General features: G+C 40.9%; 1 long non-coding RNA gene across 2 annotated transcripts; it reads left to right on the top strand.

Annotated features, from left to right (window-relative positions):
* The first annotated feature begins 223 nt into the window (after positions 1-223).
* On the top strand, positions 224-14,420 carry LOC118854278. 2 transcript variants are annotated; one of them, XR_005010704.1, is made up of 5 exons: positions 3,094-3,199; positions 3,510-3,696; positions 6,053-6,127; positions 11,010-11,180; positions 13,820-14,420. It is a non-coding gene; the product is annotated as an uncharacterized LOC118854278 (long non-coding RNA). The 2 variants fall into 2 exon arrangements; XR_005010705.1 differs by lacking the exons at positions 3,094-3,199; positions 3,510-3,696 and adding an exon at positions 224-300.
* Positions 14,421-15,006: the final 586 nt, after the last annotated feature.

The following is a 15,006-nucleotide window of genomic DNA, read 5'->3' as shown; positions in this document are numbered from 1 at the left end:
ATTGATCTCCCAAATAACAAGATAGAATACCAGAGGCTCAGCATTACCTTTTAGGTGTGGCCCCCCAGTCACTTGCACCAAACCTTACCTCTGGTTTTAAAAGGATGTTTATTTTCCCTCCCCAACACTTAAGATCAATGGAAAGATTAACAGTTGATTGTAAATGGGATTGGTGTTTAATCATTAACTTAGCAAAGCACTAGAGGGTTCTTTCCCTTTCTCCCTTAAACCATAGCAAGGGGGCCACGTCCTGGAGTCAAAAGACAGAAGAGCTTTTCTTCCATCTACTTCAATCAGTCAGTGAGTATTCATTGAGTGGGCACTATGTGCTCAGTCCTTCTATTTTCCAGCCGACTGAGGTATTCTGCATACCTAGAGAATCCCTTGTCACTCCTTCTGCATTCACCCTGTCTGGTGTGCTCATTTCAAAGCATGAGTTTCTACCACTTCAAGTGAAGTACAACAGAGCTAGTGACCGCTATAAAAGCTGCCTTTTAAATGAGGCTCTACACACACGATCTCATTTGACTTTTAAAATTTGTTTCATTTTAAATTTAACAAGCATCAGGAAAAATAAACACCTTTGTAGACAAAGAATAACAAGAAAAGATTAGATAAGAAAAATCCATTGGGATTGGACACACACATTTGTAGTAACCTCTATATTTGAGTATCAGACTTTTATCAGAAAATTTGCAATGAAGATTTTTCTCCAAATTAATTGTTTTCCTTTGAATTCTAAGTGCATTTATTTTGTTTATATGAAATACTTAATTTTACAAAATCAAAACTGTCCACATTACCTTTTACATGCATCTTGGTTTCGAATTCTTCAGTTATGAAATTAATTAAGAATATATCTCCTTTCCTTGTCCAATTTTTAAATGATATTACCTTTTATCTTTAGGTCATCTATCCATGTGGAAATTATTGTGGATTATGCTGTAAGTTGTTGGTTGAAACCTAGTTTCTTCCAAACTACTTTCTAGTTTTCCCAGCAGTTTATTGTTTTGTTTTGTTTATCAGATATGGATATAGTCCTTCCCTTACTCAGGTAATAAGTGTCCTGAAGTTTGTTAAATACTATACTACTATGTTTGTTTCTGATCTTTGTTACCTGATCTGTCCCACTGATTGACTTTGTCATTCTTTTAACAAATACCAAATGGTTTTTGATGATTACTGCTTTGTATTATTGACTGACATTCCTATAGTCTGTACTGCCAGACTCTCCGAATTTCTTTTTTTTTTTCATTATTTTCCTTAAGATTCTTGACCTTTCTTTCTCCAGATGAATGCCGGTATTATTTGGTCTAGCTTGTCTTCCCTTCCATCTACTTTTGCTGTCATCATAGCTGATCTTTTCTCCCCTGGAGTTGGGGGGGTGGAGAGCAGTTCTTTCTTGTAATTGTGATTACTGAAGTTACTTTCTTCTTATGGGAATGTGTCTTGTTTTTAATCCATTCTTTTGTTGTAGTAGTGGTTTTCTTTGGATTACTTATCTTCTCAGTCTCAGTTCCTGGTTTGGGACTTTGTGCCAGGATCAGGGTCTGCTTTCTTTTGAATTCCTCAACATGGTGGTTTGAGCTTTTCTCTCTGTGCAGTGCTACGGTGAGATACTTCCTTACTGAGGTTAGTTCTTGGCCTGGCTGCAGGAAGGATGCTGCTGCTCAGACATTTTCCTAGATAAGGTATCCACATCCTGGTCCATTCTTACTTGCTGTAGTCTTCATCCAAGAGGAGGCTTGAAATCCAGCCTTCTTTCCTTGCCCAGCCCTGAGCCAGCACCTGATACAGAGCTGAAAACAGAGCTTACTCACCATGGTGATTCCTGACAGGGAGATGAGATTGTGCAAGCTTCAGGTTTGTTTCCTCTCAGGCCTGATCTCTTGTTTTGATTGGCCTCCGTGCATACCCTGGTGGCCTGTGAGCCCAGTGCTGTTGGCCTCAGTTTGTCTTTGGGGAGCTCCTAACACACAGTGGTGCTGTATCAGTGCAGTTTTTGGTGCCTACTTATTTTGTTAGCCCAGGTCTTGGCACCTAGACGTCTAGCCTCAATCATCTTCCAGGAGATTGAAGTCTCTTCCCTGGCTAGATCTCCACCTGCATGACTCAAGCATTCATTCAATTTTCACTCATTCCACAAACATTTAAGCACCTACTGTATGTTATGTGGGCATCTAAGTGGCACAGTGGGTAAAGTTTCAGGACTAAAGTCAGGAAGACTCCTCTTCCTGATTTCAAATCCGTCCTCAGAATCTTACTAGCTGTATATCCCTGGGCAAGGCACCCAACCATCTTTGCCTCAGTTTCCTCATCTGTAAAATGAGCTGGAGAAGGAAATGGAAAATCCCTCCAGTATCCTTGCCAAGAAAACCCAAATGGGGTAATTTAGAGTGGGACCTGATTGAAATGACTGAACGACAACAGTTGTAATCAAACAACTAGTTGTCTGAGACAGTATTTGAATTCAGGTTTTCCTAACCCCGGGTTCAGCACTCTAGCTGCTAGAAGCAGCACAATGAATAGAAGACTGGACCTAGAGTCAGGAAGACCAGGGTTCACATCCTATCTCAAACATTTCCTAGTTGTGTGAACTTAGGCAAGTCATTTAAACTCTGTTTGCCTCAGTTTCCTCAACTGTCAAAAGAGGTAATAATAGCATCTCCCTCCAAGGGTTGTCACAGGAATTAAATATTTGTAAAATACATAATAAAAATGATATCTAGGTAGCATATAAATGTTATTATTATAGAAATTATATGATATTATATATCTATTATATAAATGATATTATTATTATCATGATGATTATTATCATTCCATTATAGGAATAAGTTTAATGTAGACCACTGTGGTCAAAAGAAAATAGAAATGGGCACCATCAAAGTGTCCATTGGGATCACTGTGTGTAACATACTGACTTAGAAAACTACAGATTAATATTCTCTATGTTCTATTGTATTTTTGTTTATTTTGTTAAACATTGCCCAATTATGCTTCAATCTGATTTGGGTTCCATATCCTGCTGCCCCTCTCCTTCTCCCTGCATATGTTCTTTAGGAAAATCTGCCTCTGTCCCTACAGAGAGACCCAGTTCAGGAGTGATATCCTCTACTACTCAAGTCAGAGAATTAGCCTCTCCATTCGGTGAGATCTATATTGGAACTCCAGGACAATGGGCAGAAAGATAGGCAAGGTAGGTTAGCCCAATGTTTGTCCCTTTCCAGACTGTAATCCTCCCAAAATGCACACATGCTAAAGTGAGGACAGCTTAGGGGCAAGGCTATAAAAGACTTCACAGGAAATGTAGATGCCGGGATTACATGCTCTGTCTTGCTTGTATCTGTATCCCCAGCACTTAGCTCAGTGCCTGGCACATGGTCAGTGTTCAATAAATACTTCATCTAGCACCCATCCATTCATCCATCCATGTGTTTATCATTTATGTATGTATGTATGTATGTATGTATGTATTCATTCATTCAATTCAACCTTTCTCTAAACAGCATGAGCCTTTGAATGGGATATCAAGCTGGATACCTTTCCAACCTGGAGTATTTTTTTCTCTTCGAAGGACTTTCTGGAGATATTTGTTTACTACTCCAAAGCAGACTTCCCCATCCATCTCTTATCTGTACAGACTTTGGCTTTTCCATTTGCCAAACTAGAATTCTTGCCACATGTCTGGCAGCAGTAAGTAAACTCTAGTCCTTATCTGTTATCAAAGTCAAAAGTTCAGTGAGTTGATGCCAGTTTGCTTCAAAGGTTCCAGTAGGAGATTGACCATGCATAGGCAGTGAGGCATCAGACTTGGGGCCAGCTTATTTAGGGGGAACTGATGCTGTTTCAAGCTAACTTCACTGAAAAAAAAAAAACTTCTTTTGAAGGCTGCTGGGAAAAACTCGACCTTTTGTTTATCTTTCTAACAAAGAAACAATAACATGTTTCTAAAGGATTGTTTTAAAACCTTTGACTACAATATTTTACTCCCACCACCAAAAAAATGATTGTTAATAGCTTACCTTGCAAATATATGCACAGCGAATGAGGACATGGGAGCACAAGTTTGGAGAGCAAATATAGTGGAGCTTTAAGAAGTAAGGGGGGAAATAGCATCTCCCATTTCAATATGGCTTTGAGGTTCACAAGACATCTTTGCTCACAATACCCCATGTGAGGCAGAGAATACAAATATAATTACCCCCATTTTCTGAACGAAAAAGACACAGAGAGGAGAAGTAATTTAGCCCAAGTCACATACCTAGAAAGTGTTGAACCTGGGATTCAGATCCAAGTCTTTCTTGACCCTGAGTCAAATAATCGTTTCGTTTTACCACATTGCCTCTCCAAAACAAGTTTGGGATCCCAAAAATCACGAGTGTCCAGGGGTTCCTGGTTGGTCCTTGTATGTGCTCATGATTGGGCAGTACGTCAATGATGATTAATGGCTGAAGAGTGATCCTGAGAGAGAGATGTTTCCAGCCTTGTTGACTTGTGAGTTTGAGGTGTCCTGAATTCGAGGCTGGTTGTCCTCAATTCCAAAAGGAGGTGATTTTCACAGCAGGTACTTAGAAGAGAAGGTACCATTTCTAAGAGAATTCTGTAGCTAAAATATTACTGAGTCATGCCTGGCTGGCCAGCAGCTTCAGACTTGCCATTCAGATCCTAGGTAAATGTTTGAGGAACTTTGTGGTCTGTCCATCTTCTGGTAAGTTAAGTCTGACATTGGAATGAAATAAGACATTTGTAGGCCACCTAATAATTAACAATGGTGGTGCAGGGGATGGAGTTCTGGGCCTGGAGTCAGAAAGACTCATCTTCCTGAGCTCAAATCTGGCCTCAGACACTTACTAGCAGTGTGGCCATGGGAAAGTCACTTAATCCTCTTTGCCTCAGTTTCCTCATCTGTAAAATGAGCTGAAGAAGCAAATAGCAAACCATTTCAGCATCTCTGTCAAGAAAACCCCAAACGGGGTCATGAAAAGTTGGACACAACTGAACAAAAACAACAAATAATTAACAAAAGGAAATAGCACAGAAAGGGAAAGGAAGAGGGAAAGCATTGACAAGGCAACAACTATTTGAAAGGTATGCACTCTTATTATACCCATTTTACAAGTGAGGAAACTGAGACAAACAGAGCTTACGTGACTTGCTCAGGAACACAAAGTGTCTGAGGCCAGATTTGAACTCCAGTCTTCCTAACCCCTGGCCCAGCATTCTATTCCTTAAAATGGGGTTGACAATACTTGGATTCTTTGCCTCAGAGTGATGATGCCTTGTGATCATCAAAGTTATGCCTAGATTGAAGCTGCCATCTTTTCTGTTGTATCCATTGCACCATTTAGCTTATTAAACAAGGATACAGCCCTTCTCTAAGGGATATATAGCTCCCCCTCAACTCCGTAGGGAAGCATGTCTGGTCGACAGGACAGGGTTGGATGACTTGCATGGCCTTGGGACATCCACCACATCTGTGGGGCCTCGGTGCCACACAGGTGAGCCTTTTTAATGCTTTTAGGTGATGAGGAAGTCACATTAACACCACCTGAAGACACCAGAAAATTCTTCACCAACTGAGTGAATTGAATGAAGTCTTGGGGATACCTTCCTTGCCATTTAGGGAAAGAATGGGGATAGTTCACATGGTAGGTGGGGGGTGGGGCAGGGTGAAAACCCTCATAGAAAAATTGCTGTATTTTTTGAATTCACAGTGAGTCTCTGGATGTAAGGCTATGGCGATGAGTAGGAATAGTACCAACAACATCAGGGTCACAACAGAGATGGTGACCCATCTTTCGTGGGCACCAATTTGTCATCAGGGTTATCTGGAGTTCAGTAGCTCAAAAGTTACACTCCTACTGCATGAAGTCTGTCCAGAAATCTGACATCATACCAAAGCCCCGCCCCCATATGCTGCCTAGTCAGGATTCCTTAGATTAGCAACCAGTTCCCCACCTCCCCCAGGAGTCTTATCTGGGAGATAATACAAAATGTTATGTCCTTTTGTAGGTCTTTGCTGAGGGGTTGCTTCTTTCTTTCTCTGCAGATGGGTAAAGACTCCCCTCAATATCATCCAGGAACTCAGGAAAACAAGCCAACAAGGAGAGCCCTTTTCACTGAGGTAAGTGCATATTCAACAACTTCATCTCCTCCATGATGTTGGAAAGCAAAACACCTCTCCAAAATACCATTCCTTCTCCACCCAAGCCCTTTCTGGGAAGGAGCTGTCTGAACCATCTCAGAGGAAAGATCCTATCAATTGAGAAGAATCTGAGCAGCTTCCCTGGGGTGGATGGAGTCCTCTGAGGGGACAGACACCTCAGGGCCCAGAGTGACGCTGCATCAGGAAGAGAGGGGCTTAAATAGGGTCAGCCAGGACTATATCCAAATGCAGCCCTTACTGGGGAAATTTTCCCCGGAGGCTGGCACTTATAGACCTCTGTGGGATGGGGAACCTTCTCTTGCCCTAGAGTGGGATTGATTCATTACAGACCTGGCTTCTGGGAGGACGGCCCACTTGACCCTGGCAGTAACTTGAGTCTTAGCATCCTGGGTCAATCATGCCCGAAAGTCATGTTCCTTAGCTTTTAAGAAAAGAACCAAACTAAACGATGTGAGGAGTGGGGGATGAGCGGGAAGGCAGATAACATCTGAGGAGAATATAAGTAGCAGCAGCAGCAGCAGTAGTAGTAGTCCTATCATAGTAGTAGTCATAACAACCATAACAACATTTATCATTTTATACATGTTATCTCTTCTGATCCTCACAACCACCCTGGGAAGTAGATGCTATCATTATCCCCATTTTATAGTTGGAGAAACTGAGGCAGGCAGAGCTAAAAGTGATTTGCTCAGGGCCACATAGCAGTGTGTGAGACTACAATTGAATGCAGATCTTCCTGATTCCAGCTTCAGTTTTTTTTCCCCACATTTCAAGTATTTGTTAAACTAGGCTTAGGGACCATCTCCAGTCGTCCTGATCTATACCTGGCCACTGGACCCAGGCGGCTCCCGAGGAGTAAGTGAGGCTCGTGACTTTGCACAGCCCTACCTCACTTAAATCCAATTCACTTGCAAGTCACAGCATCATCCTCCTAATGTCGTAGTCTTCTTCGAGAAGGAGAGACAAACAACAACCACAACAATCTAGGCTTAAAAGCATGTTGGATTTGAAGCATTTTTCTGTGTAGTGGAGGGAATGAATAGCTGTCCTATACCTGATATATGCTACCATGTGCAATGACTACTTTTCCAGAAGGGCCTCTTGCATAGTCCTTTTGGGGAATGCCCAGGGCATGAGGTTTATTGGGAGGCTTTGCTGGAGTAATCCCAGACAGAGGCAATGATGCAGAGAGCTTGAGGGAAACCAAGAGCAAGAACAACTGAATCCTCTCTCTCTCTTTGTAGTGAGCCTCTGGCAGGATCTTCCCAGGCTTGGCTTATCCTGAGCTCGGTTCCTCGTGGGAGGTCTCACCACCCCCACTAGTAACAATGACAGCCTCGTATTTGCCTCAAGTTTCTGTGCAAAACAAAACATTTCTCAGTACCCAGTAAGGGCTCTCTTGATTTGAGCTCTCCTTACAGGCTCTAACTTTTGTACAATTGATCAAAGAAAACACTGAAGACTTTACAACACAGCCAACTTTGAAGTTGGGCACATTATGTTCACTGGTGTCACCTGCTGGCCATGTGTGCCTCTGCAGTCAAAGTTTGCTAGAAAGAGGATCCTGGAATTTCAGAGCTGGGGGATGGTGGATTGAGAGTTGGAAGTGATCACTGGATCTGCCCACCAAGGCTTATTTTACAGATGAGGTCATTGCATCCCAGAGCACTACCTAAGGTCATACAGGTGCTCTGTAAATAGTAGAGTCAGGATTCCAATCCAGGCCTTGCCCTCAAAGCCACTTGTCCTTTCTACTCCATTTTAGCTGCACTCCCCTTCTCTACCCCCCCCCCCCATCCCGTCCAAAGGTATAGTCAGCAAGTATAATGTTATATACAACTTGGGAGCCAGTCTAACTGTAGTTGAGAGAGTAGGAAGGGGAATCCTATGAAATGTGACTAGGCAATGTTGTTGATTGGCATTATTCTTAAAATCTGACCATGGTTCCTTCAAAACAGATATTCTTTATCTAGCAATAGCCACCTTTTCTGCAAAAATTAAGTCCAAAGAGATGAAAAAATTAGCCACGCACTTATGGAATCAAAGACTGAGTCAGAAAGGGAAGGACTGAAACTCACACAAGGGAAGGATTGGGACTGGTCTTTCTACACCCCACTTGCTCTGGCTCTCATACAATAGTGAAGACCTGCCCCAAAGAAAGAAGAAGGGAGAGTTTTGGAATAGTGGTTAGGAGTCAGGAAACCTGGGTTCAAATTCCACCTTGGACATTTTCTAGCGATATGACCTTGGTCAAGTCACATAATCACTTGCTGCCTCAGATAATTCAGTTTTAAAATGAGAATAGCAATAACAGCTATCCCTTATGATATTTGTGGGAATGCAAATTTGTAAGGCTCGAATGAGAAAGCGTATGTGAAATGTTTTACAAATTTAAAGTGCTACAGTGATGCTAGCTAAATCGCAATACCTGTGCTAATGGAGACAGGGCATTTCGCACACAAGTAAAATATTCCTGTTTTCCAAAAAGGGTCAGAAAGGAGAGAACAGCAGTGATGGCAGAAAGTGTACCATTACTAGGGTGGGGCCATTGGGTCCCAGGTGTTCTAGGGAGGGAGTTCCAGGTGTGAAAACTCCTCCACCAATGCAGTTTGGTACCTTGTCTGCAACTTACAGTCTTGAAAAATGGAACAGTAAAATGTTAAGACATGTCATGTGACCAACAGCTGTCAGGCAGAACTGGAATCCAAGTCTTTCTGACTCTGGGTCTAGCCAGTATAATATGCTATGTTATGTCTCAGAAACAATTAGTCAAATTGGGAAGCATCCAGATGGCCCATTTCCTCTCCCCACCACCACCACTGAATTGTTTTGTAGGTCAAAAATCATAGTTATGGCTTGGAGAAGACTTCTCAATGATGGGGAAAATTCAACAAAGTTTGGAAAATATTAAGAAAAATTTCTACTCATAATACTTTAATGACCAACTCATTACCAGCTGGCCATCATCTTGTCCTTTTCTCATTTTGCCAGATTCCACTGAACAAATTCCCTTCCAGCTTGAAAATAAGGAGATTGGACCACAGGCTCTTTTATGGTTCTTGTAGCCTGAAGATTCTATAAGTCCATGCTTACAATTTCTTCCATCTGGTCATTTTTCCACTGAGAATTTAGTTGCAATTTTATGATGAAAATTATCAGGAAAATAGTCTTCACATAAAGAATGGCTTTATAATGCACTCAAACTTTGGAGTTGTATGTATCCTGCATAATGAGAAATAAATGTTGCCTAAGATGTGGAGTCCTTGAAAGTGGGATTATTTCCTTCTTCATCTTTGTCTTCCCAAACTATCACAGTGCCTAGCACACAGTAGGCATTTAATAAATGTCTATTGATTCATTGATTGAACATCATTTGTAAAAGTCTTGAAAAGAGGTTACCAAATGTTTCCTTTTATTTTCTGCCTCCAGCTCATCTGATTCCTTTCTATACTTTCTCCCTTTATTCATTCCTTTTGTGGTCTGACAAAATGATATAAAAATTCAAAACCTTAAGGAATAGGTACCTTGATGTTGTGCGGTACAAACACATCTGACTGGAGGCTCAGAATATTTTCTGAGAATGAAAGAATAGCCCAAACCTGGTGGAAGGAAGAATAGAAAACATAGGAAACTATTTATTATGGTGAATCAAAACCCAACTTGGCTCAAACCTTTGGCTAGCATACTGTCCATTGTATTCAATGAGGCAAGGCAGACCCTGTTAGGGAACCATATGATCATGATTATCAGAGGACACCAAAGCAGGGAAAATCAAAAAGGTATGGTCTTATATGGGCATACACCACAAGGTCCTTGAGACTTTCAGAAAATTGTAAGGTCAAAACTATTTTTATAATGCTAAGATATTTTAATTTGTAATGTGCTAAGTATTGATAAGTACAATCCACATAAACAAAAGCTTTTTGTGGGGTCCTTGAAATTTTTGAGAGCGTAAAGGAGTCCTGAGACCAAAAAGATTAAGAACACCTGATTTAGACTATAATCTTCATTAGGGCAAGGTCTGTGTCTTCTCCACCTCTGGATTCCCAGGCTCTGACATGTTTACTAAAAGAAGGATGGGTAGATTTAAAGATTAGACCTTCAAGGCAAATAATTCAGTTCAACTCCATCATTTTACAGATAAAGAAACCAAGGTCTAGAGAAATTAGGGGAGGGGAAGGAGAAAGGGAGAGAATTTGGAACTCAAAATTTTATTTTAAAAGACATAAAAATAGATAGATGAGGGAAGAAGGGAAGGAAGAAAAAGAGAAAGAAGGAAGGAAGGAAGGAAGGAAGGAAGGAAGGAAGGAAGGAAGGAAGGAAGGAAGGAAGGAAGGAAGGAAGGAAGGAAGAAGGAAAAGGAAGGAAGGAAGAATGACAGGAAAGGAAGGCAAGGGAAAGGAAAGGAAAAGGAAAAAAGCGTGGTCATATCTTTTGACACCAATTTTATTTCCAAATATATTTCTCCTTCATTTCCTATATAAAGAGAGATAGAGGGGGGAGGAGAGAGAGAGGGGGGGAGAGGGAGGGAGAGAGAGAGATTCAACAAAAGTAATGTGTCAACCAAGTCTGACAATATGTACAATGAGAAGGACCCAGTGACTCCTATCTCTATAGAGAAGGGAGGAGCATTTTCTCACTTTTTCAGATGAAGTTTAATTATCATCATTACACACTGTTCAATACAATCATTTTTTCTTTCTTTTTCATTGTTTTAGTCATAGTATATATTATTGTGTTGTTTCTGTATACCTTAATTTTTGTTAGTTCCTTTAAGTCTTCCCATACATTGATCATATTTGTCATTTCTCATAGTGCAGTAATATTCCATTATTTTCAGGTACCACAATTTCTTCAGCTATTCACTCAACTGATGGACACCAACTTTTCTTATAGTTTTTTGATATCACAAAAATATTGATATAGGAAAACCCACATATAAGAGTCTGGAGCCCCATACCCTCAGGTCTACACACACACAAACAGGATATGGGACCCTGAGTTTTGATAGGTGAGTTTTCATTATTTCATCTTGTCTTGCCCAGAGTAAGCCCACCATGCCACCTCTTGGCCATTTCCCAACCACATCTCCTTACCCCACCCTTTCCTTTGCTTTCTTTATATGTTGTTTTATTCTATTAGATTATGAGCTCTTTCAAAACAAAAACTGACTGTCTTGCTTGCTTGTGTTTGTATTCCTAGGGCTTAGTATAGTGCTGTCACTAATAAATTTTTTACATTCATTTATCATTCATTCATTTTGTCTTTGATTTCCTTGGAATATTTGAGCAGGGTTCCTTCAACAATTGATGTGATATTTCTTACTCTGATTATTGAAATAGCAGAAAAATAAATGTGTCTGATCTAGGCTCCTCTACCAGAAATGCCTCCATGTTAGCTCTTCCTGGACTAACTACAAGCACAGTGTAGCCAAGTCCCAAGCTGCAATGTATTTACGGAGGACAGAGAGGAGAGGAGTGAGGAGACCCAGAGGATACAAAGACCCCCTTAGGAAGTCTATTGGGCTCATGGTGTTCTTTGGGCCCAAAGTAAAGGGGTCAGGCAAATCCTCAGTTTTTGTCTTGTGGTCCCTTCTGGTAAATGCAATGTGCAATAGGGTCAGCTGTCGTGGTTTATCCCTGGAAACCAGATTAGAGAGATTTTCTGGGGCTAGATTAAAAGGTGACATCAAAAGGACATAGCACTATTAACTTAATGCATCCTTAAGCCAGAATCCAACACTAAAACAATCGGTATAGGAGGTTAATGGAAGCTCTTGGAGTGGTATGATTCCAGTTACAACCCAGAATGATAAAAGTCTGAGAAAGTATGTGACCTGTGAAGAACGATCAGTTAGCTGCCTGGTGAAATGCACTGACTTGCTTAACTAGAAGTGTGCAATTTATAGAGTCTTCCTAATAACTTACAGTTTTCTATGAATTATTAAAATTATACTATTTTCCTATGATTCAAGGAGGAGATAAAGTAGTGCAGGATGTCCTAATTTTGGCAAAATTAGACTTTTGGAACAATTAGTATTGTGGAAAGAGCCCTGTTTGGGGTCAGAGGACCTAGGTTTGAATTCTGCCTTTAAAACTTACTGTACAACCTGAAAAAAAGCCACTTTCTTTCTCTGGGCATCCATGTCTTCATTTGTAAAATGAAGGTTTTAGATCGGATGATTTGTAAAGTCTCTTCTAGCTCTATATCCTAAGATCACCCACTGTTTATGATGTTTTCCTAATGCCCTATGTCATAGAATTGAGTTATTTTCCACTCAAATTTGGATTCTATGACACACAGATTAGTTGTAGGACAGTTTGCTGTGTTGTCCCTTGACAGAAGTGGGAAGGCTGCCAAGAACCGTAGAATTTTAGGTCAGGTAAGGATGTTGGTGTTCATCATACTTTTCACTTTGTACCTAAAGACCAGAGAAGTCCAGATGCAAAGTGTGTGACTTCCTAAGGTGGCACAGCTGGTTAATTTATGGATTCCCAACTTTGTCAGTTCTCATTCTGGAGGAAAACATTCAAGCCATCCCAGCCCAGAGAGAAGATGACCCTCTTTCTGCCCTTAACTTCTTGTAAAGTGAAAACAAATCCTCCATTAGCCTAGGGTGCTGATATAATTCCAATTGGTCACTGCCTTTCCCAAGCTGAAAAGGATATATGGCTTCCTTCTCATTCTGAAGGGACATAACAACCACTCGGTTACATACTGTTTGGTAATGAATTAAACTTAATAGCTAGGAAGAAGTGAGACTCCCATGATTGTTTTAAAGGAGTCCCCAAAGGAATGGTATGGGCAAGAGCATGAATAGGAATGAGCTGGTGCCAATGATGCCAGGGCTGAAGCCTGCCACTTTAGGATAGGCACTGTTTTCCAAACAGGAATTGAACTCCTCACATACCACTTACTGAGAGGTGGAATTGAATTTGAGGTCTTCTTAATTACATTTATTTCCTGTGTATATTAGCATGGCTGACAATCGCAAACTTGGAAGCCAACTTGTTAATTGTTTGTAGAAGTCTTCAGGGCTTGCTGTGAAAGCAGCTACTTTTCTGGTGCCAGTACCAACAACTCTGCTGATACATGTCTTTTAAACACAGAGATGTGGGTCCATAGACCTTAGGGAAAAAAACACCTGTAGCAAGGGTATCATGAGTTAAGAGTCTGGAATCTGGAGGCAGGGAACCTCAGTTCAAATCCAAGCTCTTTTCTGTATATTTCTCATGTAACTCTAGGCAAATCCCTTCACCTCTCCCTCAGGGTTTAGTTTCTTTACCATAGAAAAAGGGAGTGGGAGAATTGAATTTCCAAGGTCTCTTACAGTTCCTAGTCCTTATGCCATTGTCGTGACTCTTTGGATAATAAATGAAAAATAAAATCCACTGCTACAACATGTGTAATGTCTGCTGGTGCCAACAAGCTATAGCTCCACTCATGTTTCAGTTCCACCGTGTTCACCAGTCGACAAAGCACAGCAAAGCCACTAGGGAATTAATTTAAAGGCAAAACAATCCCTTGCCAAGTCTTGTGTCCTGTGTGTCTGAGAGTCAGGGTTAGGCACTTTATATTTCTTAAGGATCTTTCTCTCTTTCTTCAGTTCCCCACCCCTCCAAATACAATTCTTCATATCTTTTTTTTCAGAAATTTAAACGTCGAGCCTTGAGCAGGCATCAAAACAGCCACAGCTGTGGAAGACTGGCTCGATGGGCCCAGCGGCATCAGCACTGTCTTTATAACTGAGGATTCAAACAACACTCGATAGACCCCATAAAAACTCTGCTAAGCAGATGAGGGTAAAACTTGAAGAAGATGATCATCAAGGGCATTTTCTAAACATCTGTCATGCTGTTGTGTATTCAAAATGTAATCCCACTTGGCCATATTCCAAATGGTAGTGAGGAAGAGTATGTTTTCCATTATTAATGGCTTGAATCTCACGGAAGTAGAATTACTGATCTAACATCAATCAATCCAATCCCTGGAAAACCTTCCATAGATGGTGGGGTAGGGTGAAGTCAGGTGGTGAGCAGGTCTGTTCAATCATTCATATTTACCCCTCTTTCCTTATTACAGACTCACTGCCTAGCTGGGTTCCTTGGCATAAATCCTCCTTCTCTGATCTAGAAAGTTCTATCAACACATCATAATTTTCTTTTTCTTTCTTTCTTTTATTTAGCTCCAAACAATGCTCTATACAGGGGGCAGGTAGGTGGTGCAATGGATAGTGTTCTAGGCCTGGAGTCAGGAAGACCTGAATTTGAATCTAGCCTCAGACACGTATTAGACTCACAAGTCATTTAACCCTGTTTGCCTCAGTTTCCTCACCTGTAAAATGGTCTACAGAAGGAAATGGTGAACCACTCCAGTGTTTTTTCCAAGAAAACCTCAAATGGGATCACACAGAGTTATATATGACTTGAAACAACTCAATAGCAACAAATGCTCTTTAAAATACCTCATATACATACTTCACTCTTCTCAGCAACACAAGGTGCAAGGACAACTCCAGGGGACTCACAATGGAGAATGCTATCTTCATCCAGAGAAAGAACTGTGAAGTTTGAATGCAGATTGAGGCACACTACATGCTCGCCTCTTTTCTTCTCTTTTGTTTTTGTTTTTGGGTTTTTTTTTTGGTTCTGTCTCTTCTTTCTCATGATTCATTCCATTGGTCATAATTCTTCTCCACAGCTTGACTAGTGTATAAATTAATTCAATGCGAAGTTATACATGGTAGTTATATGAGATTCCATGCCATCTTGGGGAGGGAGAGGGGAGGGAGGGGAGAAAATCTGGAACTCAAAATTATGTAGAACCATGTGTGGTAA

This window comes from Trichosurus vulpecula, chromosome 6 (genome assembly GCF_011100635.1).
Source record: "Trichosurus vulpecula isolate mTriVul1 chromosome 6, mTriVul1.pri, whole genome shotgun sequence".
In the NCBI taxonomy this organism is placed as follows: Eukaryota; Metazoa; Chordata; class Mammalia; order Diprotodontia; family Phalangeridae; genus Trichosurus; species Trichosurus vulpecula.
The sequence above is the reverse complement of the archived record's forward strand: the minus strand, read 5'-3'. Positions and strand labels throughout refer to the sequence as shown.